Genomic DNA, 12,314 nt, shown 5'->3' with positions numbered 1-12,314 from the left:
GCTAGAGGGAAGCCGGTGCGGCGGTGGACCGGCGGTGGGGAGTGGTTTCAGGGAGGGCGGGCAGGCCGCGGGCGGCGGCGGCTAGCGGTTCGGCCGGTGGTGGCTGGCGGCTCAAGGGGGTGGAGTTTGATGATAAACTGGAGGCCCTTGATTTCGTATCCAACGGCTAGAAAATCTAATGACCAGAGATGAAAAAGTCAGACGACTGACGTGTAGTCTCACCCCGCACGTACACATGCACGCACGCAAGACACGCACGCATGTAGGCGTGCAACACTGACACGTACACATGCACACATGCTGGTGTGCAACACTGACACGTACACATGCACTCACGAACACACGCACATAGGCACCCATGCATGCAACACTGAAACATACACTTGCACGCACGCAACACTCGCATGCCTGCATGCACACAGCACACGACGCAAGACAGACGCTCAACCTATACGTGCATGCACCCTTTGTTAAGGACATGGATTGTTATAGGTATTAATCAATCTTATCTGTGATAAGCAGAACATTGATGTTTGCAGCGTTCTTTATGAATCACAACGTATCGAACGGGCTATCAACATAGTAGGCTTATCTACATGAAAAAGATGACGTCACACTCAATGAACAATCATCGGTTTATGAAATGCCCGCTTCTGACCGCCCTGGCCCACCAAAGGTTCCTCTGCTGTGCGCTGCCTGCGTTGGGTCACTGACATGCAGGCCATGCACCCAAAGAGCCCACACATCAGTGGAAGAACAGCGCGGTGTCCTAGGTCAGAGCCAAGGGCGCCACTCGCGGCACGCCTGGCTGAACACGCCTCCGTGCCGCATTCAAACGCCTCCATGAAACCCGCCCGTGTGGAAGCCGAGAAACCCACTCTTGACACACGTCCGTTCATGACCGGGCCGGCGTTAAATGCAACGCCAGCCGAGCTCCTCCCATCCACTGTCTATTTAATCTCCTATTTAAATGAGGCCAAACGCCGGCCAAGAATCGCACACCTCCGCCGCTCCCCTATCTCCTCCACCATTTTGTCCACTCTTACAATGGCTTACGAAGAGTAGGTATTCCGCATCCAAGACGTCTGGGTAGCCCTCCGGATACGAGCTATGCAGCTCGCTGATCCACCTCCCTCCCCTCGCCCGCCGGAGCCAGTTGCCGCCCCAAGCCGGTGCGCGGTTCAGCAACTCACCGCTCCAGGCCAGCTCGACGAGGAGCGGCGCTCGGGCGTCGTTGCTGCCGTCCACGCCACGGCCTCGTACCACGTCTCCCATTTCTGTGGCCAAGACTCCCATGCCGGCGGCCGCACCATGCAAGCAGCGACAGAAGCCGGGTGCGCGGAGAGCGACGAGTCGGTGGCCCGCGCCTCCGCGTCCGCCACCATCATCGAGGAGAAGTAGAACACGGGAGGCCGCCGCCGCTTGGGTCCCATCAAGGCCACCACGGAGGCGATGCCGGCGTACACAACAGGTGTCTTGCCGGATCATTTTGTTGCGAGGACCTTCGTCGACCCCGCATGGGCTCCATAGAAGAGGGGAATGTTAGGATGAACTCGAGCCGGTGTCGGCCATGGCGAAGTAGTGGCCGGTGATGAACTCGAACCGGTTCCAGCCACCATCATCTTCGGCACCAGCCAATGATATCAGTTGGGCAGTGGGGAAGCAAGCCATCCTTTGCACTGAAGCATATACCTCCGGGGCTCCCGGCAGTCCGGTGATCGTGCTGCCGGACATGAGGAACACAAATCGATCGGCGGGCGACCATTTAGGCTAGGTATTGTATACTCGTGCTGTCCAGAACTAGCACCGCGTAGTTCATTTGAATGTAATGAAATCTGTCATGTTTGTATGAAAATCCGGTATTTTATATGATTTCCGTCGTTGTTTATATGAAATATCAGTTTGTCTATGTGTTTGCTTGAATTTCGTCCGGGTGGTTGAGTTGCTGTCATAATGTGTGTGGCTACGGTTGGATGGCATAATTTGCGGTTCACCGGTCGGTCTGCGGGAGGCTCGGACGGCGTTGTGGGATAAGAAAACACACCTCGTGCGAGCTCATCTCCAACGTGCGCGCTGGAGGATGCATGACAACATGAGCACCCGAGCCATTCCTCGTTCATCGGTGGCAAAGGCACAGGTGGACAAAAGGGTCGCCAATATTTTGGCTACCCCGGGCAAGATCCAAACAGCCCCTCCCAACAGATTCAAATCCCTTGTTCGCCATGTGTTATTTTCATGGACTAGCAAGATGCTCGTGCATTGCACAGAACATCAAGATGCATTTTTTTACAAACTCCCACATGCATGCAAGGGATAATTAATGTCCTCCTTTGCTAGTACCACGAGGCAAACACCATTAATATTGCATCGATTAGTGTTAGTGGCCTTGTATATCTGCAAATTGTAATTTTGATAGTGACCCCTTGTATATAAAAATGGAGGGAGAAATATGAGAGATAAGGTGAGGAGGAGTGGGGCATGGTGGTGACTGGTGGTCGGACTGGGCGGAGGCATGGGAATGGACGGCGCATTATGTCTAGGTTTGTATCTCTCTCACACACACCCACGTAGGTGGGGGATGTGCATGAAGAGAAGAGGTGCACGCATGGCGCACGTACTCCCGTCCGTTTCCCAACCACACCCGCACGGGTACACGCTGGAGCTCATTTCTGTATGAAAAAGGCAGCCCACGTGGTAAGTTGGCACGTGTACTGGTTGTCCACTTGGTGGAGGAAGGATTGTCTACCATGGGTGAACAAACAAATTGCGACTTGACGCGTTATGTTAAATTAAAAAAAGAGGCAAACCATGTGGGGCCTACCTTAGAGGCAAGGCTCTATACACTGGAGTACTTTTGATGTGTCCCGTCAACTCGCAGAACGTGGAGAAGCTTGCTTAGTATGCCGTCTCCCCCGCCCACGGGCGCGGTGGCTCGCAGGATGAGGTGAATCTTGCTTACTACTACTACTACTACTACTACTACTACTACTACTACTACTACTACTACTACTACTACTACTACTACTACTACTACTACTGTGCACCTTTACGCCTGCTCCCTCGCCCACGCGCGCGGTGGCTCACAGCACGAGGAGAAAATTTTATTACTCCCTCTGTTTACTCCTCGTCCCTACTACATACTTTGGTTAGTACTCCCTCCATTTACTTATACAAGGCCACTATAAAAAATACATTTTGCATCTATACTAGGCCACAAATAGTAATCGAGACAAAAGTTACTAGTCCCTCCTTTCCAGTTTATGGCTCAATTTCAAAATCTCTCCAACCAAGGTAGACGGCGAGTGGTCGAATTAATTTCGTAGTTTGCACAAGTAATTAGTACGCTCGTTTTTCTCAAGAAGTTATATTTACCGAGGCATTAATTAGAACGAATGCATGAATGACCACAAATTTCCATGAACTTGTACATGCATTGGTTAGTTTCCCCTTGACACTGCTTGCGTCGGGTGATCTAACCCACCTCGAAATCCTACATGTAATTGTACTACTACTAGTATAGTAGAATTGAGATTTATCAAACGGAAAAAGGAATGTTTTTTAGATGAGACCTATAAACTCTAGTGGGCACGTACTCCGTAATAACAGATTTTTCCAAAACTAAGTCGCTCCCTTTCATGAATTATGTAGTATACTCCTCCGTCGACGCTCCCTTTCATGAATTCTGTACTTCCTGTCGCCGACATGTGGGACATATAGCAACTGGGTCGATGTGTCAAGCACCAAATAACAGTGGAGAACAGCAGGGGGGACGCACCCCACTCGTACCGGCCCAGTAGTACTAATGAGCAATGAGACGTCAAATCACAATGCCGCACCTTCCCAGACGGACGAAGCAACCATTATTTCACACTTCGGTTCGCCATCATCTCAAACCACGTAGTATTGCTTCTGCCTCAAGAGGGACACGCGCATCGCCTTGGTACATCATGACACGTGGGACCGCATGACAGGCCATGCTCCCCCGCCGATCGCTCGATAAAATCACCTCATTTTTAATATACTTCCTCCGTATCGATTTACTACATGGCATGCATGTCGTTCTAGGTTGAGAATTTAACTGGCTATATATGTGATGAACAATACTCTAGCCTTTTAAAAAATGTATACTTTTGTACAATAGTACTATCGATGGATTGCGCCATGGAGCAAAAATTGAAATTAAAAAAAAGGTGGTACATATAGAGAGCGCTCGTCGCCAAATTATGCATATAGTACTAGTAAAAAAGCGAATACGTGCTTAATTGGGGTGCTAAATTCTATTAAAGAAATACTAGTAGTATGTACATACTGAAGAGTTAAAGTAACGAGAAGAAACATAACATAGTTCTGCTGGGGGCTCAACACAACACACCCCTCAAATTAAACTAAGCACACCTGAAATTAAACTATGCAACTAATCCGGTAGACACTGCATTAGAAGTTTAGAACCACCATGAGCAGCGACACTGCCACCTTACCCGGAGTCCTCGTCCACGTCCTCGACTTCGTCCTTGTCCCTCTCCCTCTTGGCCGATACTTCTTTGCTTGAACCGCACACTTGGCTGTTGCTCTTCATCCAACCCTTGTAGATATTCAAACAAAGGTAGCCATCCATTGCAGCGTAGTGGATGTGGTCTATATCTAGTACATTCCGCTGCCATGCGTGATGATGAAACGTGTAATGAGGTTTCTCCAGTTTACGGTACGAAGGATGAACCATGGCTCCTGCCAGGGTCAGCATTGATGGCTGACGAGAGGGCACCGGCCGATTCTTCTGGAGGTCGAAGGGGTTGCCTACACCGAGGCCTATCCGACCCAGGACTTCTTAGTCATTCTTAAAGTCTACAGTAACGAATTTCACTATTTTGTCCTTGAGGAAGTTCTTAAAATCCTGGCACTCAACGTCGGCATGGCATATGTGGTATACCAAGCAAACATTATGTACGCAAACTTGGATCATGGCGAGCTTCTTCCTCTCTTCGTCCTTTAGATCCTTCTCTGGTCCTAGGACTGTGGTGTACTCAACATCTAGCCCAGCGACCCACTCATCATCTGAGTTTTCAAACATGCGTCTGAAGCGAGAAAGGCATCCTTTCACCGTCGCGGAAGAACGGGTGTAGATGACATCGAACTCATCGCCCGTGATGGTTCTAACCTTGTACTCACCGCCAATTGTGGAGATTTGGGACGCCATGGATTTGGGAGGAGGGTTAGGATTAGTGGAACTGCCATAATGTGAATGGACGAGATGACTAGGAGCGAACCGCCGTAGTATTGAAGGACGTGCGGGGATGAGTAGGAGCGAACTGCCAGTGTGCGAACAGCAGGGTAGTGGCTTTCCATTCTCCCATGATACGGGCTTCCGAGAGCCCTTGGATCTGAGATCGAACGGTTGCATGGCGTGATTCTAGACCTATGGGTGAATATCCTATCCTGGAGGGTTATTCTGCAAATTTTCAGCAACTTAGCATGCGACCGTTTGATATCAGATCCAAGGGCTGCCAGCAGCCCGTATCATGGTCGCGCTACCACAACCATCGGGTCGCTCGCGCGGTCACGTGATACGTCTCCAATGTATCTATAATTTTTGATTGTTCCATGCTATTATATTATCAACCTTGGATGTTTTATATGCATTTATATGCTATTTTATATGATTTTTGGGACTAACCTATTAACCCAGAGCCTAGTGCCAGTTTCTGTTTTTACCTTGTTTTAGAATATCGCTGAAAAGGAAAACCAAATGGAGTCCAATTGACCTGAAACTTCACGGAACTCATTTTTGGAAGGAAAGCAACCTGATGGACTTGGAGTGCACGTCAGGAAAGAAATGAGGGAGCCACGAGGTAGGGGTGCGCGCCCACCCCCCTAGGGCGCGCCCTCCACCCTCGTGGGCCCCTCGTGCCCCCCTAACGTACTTCTTCCGCCTATATATCTCCATATACTCTAAAAGCATCGGGGAGCACAATAGATCAGGAGTTCCGCCGCCAGAAGCCTCTATAGCCACCGAAAGCCAATCTAGACCCGTTCCGGCACCTTGCCGGAGGGGGAATCCCTCTCCGGTGGCTATCTTCATCATCCCGGTGCTCTCCATGACGAGGAGGGAGTAGTTCTCCCTCGGGGCTGAGGGTATGTACCAGTAGCTATGTGTTTGATCTCTCTCTCTCTCGTGTTCTTGAGATGGCACGATCTTGATGTATTGCGAGATTTGCTATTATAGTTGGATCTTATGATGGTTTCTCCCCCTTATACTCTCTTGTAATGGATTGAGTTTCCCCTTTGAAGTTATCTTATCGGATTGAGTCTTTAAATATTTGAGAAAACTTGATGTATGTTTTGCCGTGCGTATCTATGGTGACAATGGGATACCACGTGATTCACTTGATGTATGTTTTGGTTATCAACTTGCGGGTTCCGCCCATGAATCTATGCATAGGGACGTTCGCGACCAGAATGACAACGCTATGTACGCTTCGACCAGGTGGGTCCCGACTGTCAGGCACTTCCTTGCGTGCGCAGATATAGCTGGTGGGTCCCAGCAGTTAGGGGGGGCGAATCATTTTGTTTTTTTTGCCCGGACGCACTTCCTTGCGTGCGAAGGTGTAGCTAGTGGGTCCCAGCAGTCAGGGGGGAAATGTTTTTTTCGCGAAATACGGTGGCCCGTTCGGTGGGTCCCCGCTGTCAGGTGGAGGAATAATTATTTTGCATGTAATAAGGAGGCACTTCTTTGCTGTGGCCGTGGACCCAGCTGTCAGCCTCTCCACGTACAGTCCACGTCCGATGGAAGTCGTTCCTTGACCACGTTGACCACGCCGCGCCGAGAGCACCAGGGCGGTGGACGATGGCAAGGCCTAGGAAGGGGACGACAGGGAGCCCGGGAAGACGCGGCAGTGGAAGCCCGCGCGGAGAGGAGTACGAGGGTTCACTGGTTCGGCTGCGGTGTGAGGCTATCGTTGCCACAGGGCCTAGCCAGTGGTGGGAATACTAGGGGCGGTGAGGCCTACGTGGAAGCACAGCCGGCCACGGGAGGCAGGAGCATGCGGCACGACCGGCGCTGCTTTGGGCGGCTGGAGCAAGAAGACCAGAGGTTGAAGAAGCACTATGACCGTTGGATGGACATCGTACGGTCACTGGAGCTAGAATCGTTCATATTGACTAAAGTTGACAAAGGCCCCCGTCCTAGTCAACTTAGTAGGCCCACAAGTCAGCCTCCCACCATGGTGGGTCCCAGCTAGCAGGGGGAGTATTCATTTTTTTTGTGCGTAATAAGGAGGCACTTCCAGTGGGTCCGAGCTGACAGCGGGGAGAACGTTTTTTCGCGAAATATGCTGGCCTGTGCGGTGGGTCCGACCGGTCATGGGGGAAATGTTTTTTTCGCGAAATAAGGTGGCCCGTCCGGTGGGTCCCTGCTGTAAGGTGGAGGAATAATTATTTTTCGCGTAATAAGGAGGCACTTCCTTGCGGCCACCTGGACCCAGCTGTCAGCATCTCCACGTACAGTACTCTTCCGATGGAAGTCGGTCGTTGACCACGTTGACCACGTCGCACCGAGAGCACCAGGGCGGTGGTATGGACGACGGCGAGGCCTAGGAAGGGGACGACACGGAGCCGGGGAAGACGCGGCAGTGGAAGCCCGTGCGGAGAGGAGTACGAGGGTTCACTGGTTCGGCTGCGGTGTGAGGCTGCCGTCGCCGCAGAATAACAGGGGGTGTGGGTGAGTGGAGGGATGGCCTGGCCAGTGGTGGGAGTAGTATGGGGGCGGTGAGGCCTCCGCGGCAACACAGCCGGCCACGGGAGGCAGGAGCAGGCGGCACGACCGGCGCTGCTTTGGGTGGCTGGACCAAGAAGCCAAAGGTCTAAGAAGCACTACGGTCATTGGATGGACATCGTACGGTCACTGAAGCTAGAAACGTTTATTATTGACTAAGTTGACAAAGCCCTTGGTACGCTCCAACTTAATAGGCCCACATGTCAGCCTCCGAAATGGTGCTCCCCAGATGTCAGGGGGAGGAATCATTTTTTGGGCGGCCGAAGCTAAGAATATCCGAGATTGGAGAAGAAGCACGACATCCGTTGGATAGACATCCAATGGCCACTGCTGCTAGAACCATGTGCTGACTATAATAAGTTGGCAAAGCCTTGCATACGCGTCAATTTTTTAGGGGACGCGTCACTTAGTAGGCCCACAAGTGTGTGGCAGAAAACTTATAGCCCATTTGCATTTTGTAAGAATGTACAACCCATTTTGGAATTCAAATGGAATTTACAACAACCCTTTTACAGTTTGTTAAAAGTACAACCCATTTTCTAGCTAGGACAATGATTAATAATTTCAACCAATCGTTGAAGACAAAATTCAATAAAATTTCCCACATTTTGATGGGCTCCAAAATATTTTTATCCGGAAATTTCTAGTCAGATTAAATATAAATTTGTATTACGTAAAAATCCAACGAAACATTGCGCACGCAACAATGAAAATTTAAGATTTTCAAAATCCATAAATAATATTTTATAGACTAATTTCGTGTTTGGTGAATTTTTTATATAGTTACTTCCCAGTTTTTATAATTACATCCCATTTATTATTTTTTAAAGCCCATTTTCCTGTTAAGCCTAATGCATCCCTCCTAGGAAAGATTTGCAGCCTAGCAGGGCGGAGAATAACAAGTTGACCTTGCTTGGGTATTCCTCAAAAAGACGTATAGTTGGGCTAGCCATTTTCATCTTGAAAAAATTAGTATCTGGGCTGGATATCTGGCCTGGGCTAGACGGGCCACAGCCCGCCCTGTTAATACCCTGCTCTCCTCTGAACAACAACGAAATCATCGCCTAGAAAAACTCTGCAGTGCTCACGCCTCAAAAACACAAATACTGCTCGAGCTGCTTGGTCCTAGCTGTCGGCCGCACCTTGTGCAATTCTCTCGTTTATATTGACTACATAGGTTGACAATGGTGTGGGACCGTGATGTCACGAATCCAGGAGAAAGCAAAAAAAATAGTTGTACATAATAAGGAGGCACTTGCGTACGTACGGCTATGGCCCTAGTGGGTCCCTAGTGTCATCCAGTCAAAATAAAGTCATCTCCTGAATCCTCATGTTCGTTGACGATGTTAACAATGCTCGGCACCACGGCGAGCGCAACAACTCGAAGGACAACGGAGAGGGCCTCGCGGGCCCTACGGATGGTCTGATCCAGCGCCCGCTACTCATTCAGGAAGCCAGGATCATCGGACACCTATGAGCACCTTCGAGAAACTGAGACGGCATGAAACGGTAAGGCCGCGCTTGGGAGCTCTGGTTTATTTCAAACCTGTATTAACATATAAGTGTAATTTACTCGTCATAAAAAACAACGCGTAAAATACAGGCGTAATGAAACAGAGGGCCCGAGATCTGTAAGTAAAACCGGGGGGTTACGCGTGTAATTTGATAGACCAGTGTATATTTTACGAGCACTGCTATATGGACGACATTACCAGACGATACATGCACGACGTGCGTATCATGCCATCCATGGGCAAGGCTGAAACAACAGCTAACGGCTGGATTAGCAATCGTCCGAGTGTCGTTCAGCATTTTTATTGTGTGTCAAGTACTTCCGATATTTTACTAGTCGAAATCGACCAACCAAGCGCCTTTGCCCGAGACCATCTGCTTTAATTTACAAGCGTCAGTTTTACAAGCGGTTTTGGTTGGAAAACTACGATCCAATCACGGCCTAATATCATGAGTTGGTCGGAAGATCATATGGTTTCACGTCTAACCTACCCGACTTGTCGTATAGGCTATGAATGAAACATCAGACGATGAACTTCTTAAGCACGGAAAAAATAGAAGAGGATGATCTTCTTAACAAGCAAATCACTGGCATTAGATCAACATGCAAAACAATACGAAGCATTATTCTCAGGAGGCACGGTGAACAGCTCGTGATGCCGCATGCCACAACATTCCAAGCTCAACTTTGCAATCAAACACAAGGACTGGCATTACATAGACAATATTCAGAACAAACTCTTAACACAGGAATATCTTAGCAGAGTAACTATTTACTTCTAAACTGAACACATGAATAGGAAAAAACACTCGACGCTGCTCACAGCAATGGCGTCCCACTCAAAAATATCAAATGCATGTCTTCTGGCTAACATCAATGAGCAAATTTTGACAAGGTTTTCCAATTCCAATATATTAAACTAACATCTTCTTGCTAACATCAATGATTAAACTTTGACAAGCTTTTCCCATTCAAAATATGTAATGCCTATGATTGTGGAGTCCTGTCGTAGCTTTTATACTTGTTTGGGCACTTTTTGCCCAGGGCACTCCACGTATTGTTAAATTGCCAATGGTCTCTGCAGAGTAGTCATGTCACCGGTGTCTAATAATACTTTGTAAAGCTTCTCGGTCATTCCTTCTGTAATGTAGCACAAACAGTGACTGCTTCTTTCTGCAAAGTGGAACGACCAACTAGACCCAGTAATGCAACAGTTTTCCTTACACATTGGCTCCTTTTGTGCAGTTAAACTAAAATCGAAGTCGGAATGAAACCGAGCTTTAATTTTGATATACCTGTAAGCAACAATAGGTATAAGGGAAACAATTACTAAGAAATAACGGTTGATGACTTGTACTCCTAGAAGAAAAGCATCTACTGATCTACATTATCTTAATGGGAAACAAAGTAGGAGAGTAGCAATTCTCCATCAGTGTGATTCATTCATATTGACTGAGACATTATCTTAACAATGCCTTGTTTCAACATGTATAAAGAACGACAAAGCTTATAAAGGGGGTGATGCTGAATTTGTTGTAACAAAGCAACAAACATCATGTCTGGGTTGGTCCCATTTTTGTTCACTACTTAATGGGAAAAGACAGCAATACAATAGCTTCAATTCATCATTTATTTAAAACAGTACCAAAAGAAGTAGCACAGCATCTCAAAACACACTCCACGATCATGTGGATGAAGGCAAGTACCAACCTGTCATGACGCACACAAGATCACATACGAATCTGCCAACATGAATAGGAAATCCAATCTCGTTTTGTGCAGTTGCACTAAAATCAAGCAAAGTGTTTCGCATAGCGAAACAAAATGTCACAATAGCAACAAGTTGAATAGATATCCCTGTATAAACAGAGGCAATAAAGGAATCAATTACTGGCTAAAAAAGGAGGATGAAACATGCGGCCACAAAAATGGTAATCCCGCCAATCCCTAACAAGTGTTGCAGTTTTGAAATAAGATTCAATAGTTAATTCTGAGAGTGGCATCAATTACTGGCTTATAAAGGGGGTGATGTTGAATTTGTTGTAACAAAGCAACAAGCATCATGTCTGGGTTGGTACCATTTTTGTTCACTACTTAATGGGAAAAGACAGCAATACAATAGCTTCAATTCATCATTTATTTAAAACAGTACCAATACAAGTAGCACAGCATCTCAAAGCACACCGCACAATCATGTGGATGAAGGCCTGTACTGACCTTTCATGAGACAACCAACATAAAATACGAATCTACCAACACGAATAGGAAATCCAATCAAGTTTTGTGGAGTTGCACTGAAATCAAGCAAAGTTGCCGGTGTGACATTTAAGTTTTCTATAGCAACAAGTTGAATAGATATCCCTGTTTTAAGAGGCAAAAAAGAAAACAATTACTGGCCAATAAAGGAGGATGAAACATGCGGCCACAAAAAGAAGCATCTACCATATCTTGATGGAAAACAAAGTATAGGACAGTGGCATTTCTAAAATGGTTGCATTGATTCATATTAACAGAGAAATTATTTTAAAACAGATCAGTAGTTAATTCTGAGATTAACAATAGCAAAATAGCTGCATGGGACATGCCAGCACCATGTGCGTCCACACGTATAAATGGGTGATGCAGAGTATGTAGCCAAGCAGCATATATGCGCTGGTCCCATATTTGTTCTCTTTGAACCTTCTTCCTATGTGAGGGCAGCAAATCTAGTCGTGCACAAACTACCCGACCCCCAGTTTCTTTCCCTTTTCAATAAAGAGATCAGTTCCTTACAGATGTGTGTACTGGGTTACCCCCTTTCACTGGTAGAAAAAGGGCCTGTTGTCCCAGTTCGTAAGGGCCTTTTGTCCCGGTTCTGGAACCGGGACTAAAGGGTCGGTACTAATGCCCTGTCCCTTTAGTCCCGGTTCAATCTAGAACCGGGACAGATGGGCCTCCACGTGGCCTGTGCGCGGAGCCCAGGCAGGAGACCCTTTGGTCCCGGTTGGTGGCACCAACCGGGACCAATAGGCATCCACGCATCAGCATTTCTGT

This window comes from Triticum dicoccoides, chromosome 6A (genome assembly GCF_002162155.2).
Source record: "Triticum dicoccoides isolate Atlit2015 ecotype Zavitan chromosome 6A, WEW_v2.0, whole genome shotgun sequence".
Taxonomy (NCBI): domain Eukaryota; kingdom Viridiplantae; phylum Streptophyta; class Magnoliopsida; order Poales; family Poaceae; genus Triticum; species Triticum dicoccoides.
Note: the sequence above shows the minus strand (reverse complement) of the source record.